The 4,413-nt window shown below is 48.8% G+C and overlaps 1 long non-coding RNA gene across 1 annotated transcript in view; it reads right to left on the bottom strand.

The window, feature by feature from the left end:
* Positions 1 to 290: 290 nt before the first annotated feature.
* LOC102243039 overlaps positions 291 to 4,413 on the bottom strand; it is an 8,884-nt gene continuing 4,761 nt past the window's right edge. Inside the window, exons 2-3 of the long non-coding RNA XR_314535.2 lie at positions 985 to 1,122; positions 291 to 322 (exon numbers count right to left, since the gene is read on the bottom strand). This is a non-coding gene — a long non-coding RNA (uncharacterized LOC102243039). The remainder of the gene's footprint in view (positions 323 to 984; positions 1,123 to 4,413) is intronic.

Here is a 4,413-nt window from a genome sequence, read left to right as displayed (position 1 = left end):
TTGAAGCAAGCAGGTGTGTACAGAAGCCAGAATAGCAGGTTTAAAATTTAAACGTTCTACCCCCCTGTAAGCTGTTTATATTGGGTAGAAGAACAAAGATTACATGGGGAAGTAGGCAAAAGGGTATGCCAAAGGCCAGTTAACAAGTAATGCAGCTGGACATTTGCAAAAGCCTGTGGGTATGCAAAGGCTGGGTCTTCAAAGGGCTGGCAGCTCTGGGTTCTGCAACAAGGCTGTTAATCTTTCCATGAGAACAGGCCGCTCAGATGGGAGGATGGGCTGCATGTCCAGGTGAGCTCCCAGCCAGGTTCGAATGTGCCTTCTTTAATCAGAACAAAACAATACAGAGCATGATTAATATTCCTTACAATTATAGTTGGTCCCCAATATTCTATTTCTGCCCCTGTCAAGACAGCCATTGTATGCATTCTGTCATTGAGGGGAATGTCGTTATGCGGCGCATGGCAGTAATGAACACACACACACGCACACACACACACCCCTCATGGGTTCCATGTCTGAAGAAACATGACTAATGCAGTAGGATTTTTTAAAAAAGACAAAACACAAAACAACAACAAAATGTACAGGCAGATGCAGCCAACTTGGTTTTGTTGAATTGAAAGGAGGCCTTAGATTTCACATCCTTCAAAGCCCTCAAATTTGTATAGGTTTCATGGGTACAATTCTATTATCACCCCAATAAATTTAATTAAAAATTTAAAAAAGAATTGGGATGAGTTTATGGCGGTCTCGAGGTGGAACGTCACATCTTCTAGAGACAACTAAGCCAGAGAGAGATGCCAGTGCTCAAGGGAGGGCCACTCTACCAACATGCCACACCTTCCTTGCTATTTTAGGCTCCTATGATTTGTTCTTCTTTCAATTAATCAAATCTATTGTTCTAAAAAAAACAACCCTAAATTTGAAACTAAAAGAGAACATAGACATCATGTAGTATAAATTCAGGAAATTAAGCCTTACAGAAGGTAAACTACAGGTGAACTGGCAAAGAGGAATATGCCTGGTCATTGGCTTCGGAAACTTCAGCAGTGCTCCAACCACAGGGCTTCTCCAAATACTGTGACACTTCCCTCTGCTCCCAGCAAACCTGGGAGGATGCTGCAAAACCAAAGGAAAATTATTACCCAGACTCCTCCCTCCAGCAAGATTTTCCCAAGGGGAGGTTGGGAAGCCAGCCCGCGATGCCTCTGGCGGGAAGCTCTCTGGGCTGCATCCGAGGGCCCACCTTTGCTTGCTGTCTGGCCCAGCGGGACCTTGCTGGAACCACAGGCTGTGCGGCTACCAGCATCCCACCAGGGGGAGGGCAGGGCCCTGCCTTGCCAGAGGTGGTCCTGTGCCTCGAGTGTCTGCCAGGAACCACTGCCCCGCACACTCAGAATTCCTGAATTGAACTACAGCCGGTGTCTTATTTAAGAAGGTACTTGGGAATGCAGTGTGCAGCCTGCTTCCTACTTAAACAGCTAAGGATGAATGTGGTTTGTGGAGAGGAAGTTGAAGAAGTCATTGTCCTTGAATAATTAATTACTTCATCTTCTCTTGCAAAAATTGGTTTATTATCTCCAATGGAACTCCTTCAGCTCTCATTACCCAGCTCACGAGTGACATTTAGATAAAGGCCCTCGGCGCCCGTTGTTCTTTGTTCTTTCGGAGCCTCCCCTGCACGCAAGACTGAGAGACCTGGGGGGCTGTCCTCTGGAAGAGCACATCTCCACACAGCAGCCATTCATCAGCCCTTCGGCCGTTACTCCCGCGGTAGCAGCAGCCTGCGCTCAGTGACTGCAGCAAGAATGATTGGTGAACTGAAGATTCTTTCCCTATTTTCCTATAACAAGCTGAGTTTTTCATGGTTGGGTGAAAGAATAAAACCACAATAAATGAAGACAGGGCATCAGTTCTGCACATGCCTCTCCTGCATTTTTTTCATGCGAGCTACTCTTCCTAAGCCATAGACCAGATGGCGTTAAATCTCATATAATGTTAATTATCATCCCTATATATTTAAAGTATATAGAATGTTGGAATTGGAAATACCTCTCTCTCAAAGTACAACTATCTCTCCCACACACAAAAACATCCATGAAAACTGTATGACTAGTCAACAAACAGGAAATGGAGACAAATTGTGGTGTAGACTATGAAGGAGGCAGAATCCATAACTAACTACCACAAACGAAGGGGCTGAAGCTTAGGGATTTGTTGCCTGGGAGTCTGGACCTGGGATTCTGGAGGCTGGAGTCTGCAGTGCTGGGGGCTTCAAGCTGTTGGCCAGGCTCCCTCTGAAAGCTTGGGGAGAATCCTTTCCCCCTCTTCTAACTTTTGCTGTTTGCTAGTAATCCTGGTAGGTGTGTCTGTCCGCCTTCATCACCACATAGCTGCCTTCTTCCACGCATCTCTTCTCCTCTTCGTAAAAGAATACCAGTCATTTTAAAAGCCCTTTACTCCATATGACCTCATCTTCTCCAAATACATTTGTGATAACCCTGTATTTAAATAAGGTCACGTGTCTGAAGACTGGGGATGGTCCTCACATACCCTTTGGGAGGGGACACAGTTCACCCACACCAAGAGGCGAATCTCCCTCGGCAGTGCACTTAGGAGCAGAGCTGAGGCGGAGATGCAGTAGAATGAGTGTGGCCTGATGAGCCCACAGAGCTGATGACAAGCATAATGGAGGAAGGCGCTGGTGCATTTAGGGAACTGAGAAAAGGGTAGTTTGGCTGGCTCCTGGGAGCAGAGGGAAGAGGCCCAGAGATGGAATTGGAGACATTGCAAGCTGCCAGATCATGAGGGCCTTGTGAGCCACCGTAGAGGCTGGGCAGGATTCTAAGAGCTCTGGGACGTAGGAGAGGATAAAGGCACGGGGGGCAGAAGAAAGCGGGTATGCCAAGGGGCGCTCTATCCAGTGGAGAGGAAGACCTCCAGACCCAAAGGATTGGAGTTGGCAGATGACCCAAAAGATGGCGAGATGCAAGTGTCACCCCTAACGGCAAGCCTGAGTCCCTATTCCGGGTTCTTGTCCCACGAAGTTGAAGAATAAAGATTATGGACTGAGAGATTTTATGCAGAAGCCTGGACATGTATTGCAAGCACATGCAAACCCCACCTGGGAGGGCCCAAATGGGTCACCCGGGAAGTCTCTGTCCAGGGTTTATAAATGCTGCCGCCGACCCAGCACTACCCCTTTCCTCCCCGTAGCATCCTGCTGCCCTCTGTGCTTGTAAGATCAACATTCTGGCCCTACCTGGTTTGGCTCAGTGGATAGAGCATTGGCCTGCGGACTGAAGGGCCCCAGGTTTGATTCCAGTCAAGGGCATGTACCTTGGTTGCGGGCACATCCCCAGTGGGGGGTGTGCAGGAGGCAGCTGATCGATGTTTCTCTCTCATCGATGTTTCTAACTCTCTATCCCTCTCCCTTCCTCTCTGTAAAAAAAAAAAATCAATAAAAATATATTAAAAAAATAAAAAGATCAACATTCTGGTGGTTTGGAGCTGGCTGTGCCCATCATGCACGCACACATTCCTTTCCCAGGGACCCTGCCCTAACCGCCTCTCTCATCTCTACATCCTCTCAGGAGGAAGAACGTGCTACAGCCCAGAAGAAAGCAGGGTTTTGTAGCCAGAGGGGAAGTTATGCCTCAGAAGGGTCAACGCATGGAGCTGGAGGAGTTGGGGCATGAGGTGAAAGTCTGCATGAGACGCTGCCGGAGGAGGAAGGGCTGAGAGGAGCCAGCTTTTATTGTGGCAAAAGCGGCAGAGTCTCCCACAAAGCAGCGCGATGAGTGAGGCTCATGTTCCACAGGACACAGGGACGCTCGGGGAAGGACAGGAAGCTCTGATGGAGGGACCCAGGGGCGTGCAGTGCAGTAAGAGCTTACCAAGTTGCATTTTATGGATAGAGCATCTGCCTGCATTTGTTCATACTTTAGTAGAGCAAGAGAACTAGGTCAGCCTTAGATAAAACAGGGATAACATAACTCTCAGATGACAGAAAACAGCTGGCAGCTCTGGCATCTGTGTGGGCCTGCTGAGCCGAAAGATTAAAAACAAACAGTGTGGTGCCCCGTTCTTGCGGGGTGCACATGGCATCCAGGACGGGGAGGGAGAGGAGGCAACACCTCCTGAGACCTAAAAGCCTGTGGTGCAGTGGAGAGGCCTGAAGGGGGATTAAACATGCAGGACCAGGACCAAAACCAACAGAGTAACACACAACCTTTTTCTCTGCAGAAATGCCTGCCCTCAGATTCTTCATTCACATCAAATTGATGCCATTCTCTACCAACCGTCCTTGGCTACTGAAGTGGGTGCGGGGTGCACTACCCACTGACACACGCGTGGGGCGGAGCCCCAGTGCTCCCGTGGCCGCAGTGTTGCTGCTGAAGGCGCTCAGCA

This window comes from Myotis brandtii, unplaced genomic scaffold, assembly GCF_000412655.1.
Source record: "Myotis brandtii unplaced genomic scaffold, ASM41265v1 scaffold760, whole genome shotgun sequence".
NCBI classification, from domain to species: Eukaryota; Metazoa; Chordata; class Mammalia; order Chiroptera; family Vespertilionidae; genus Myotis; species Myotis brandtii.
This window is presented reverse-complemented; position numbering and strand designations above follow the sequence as displayed.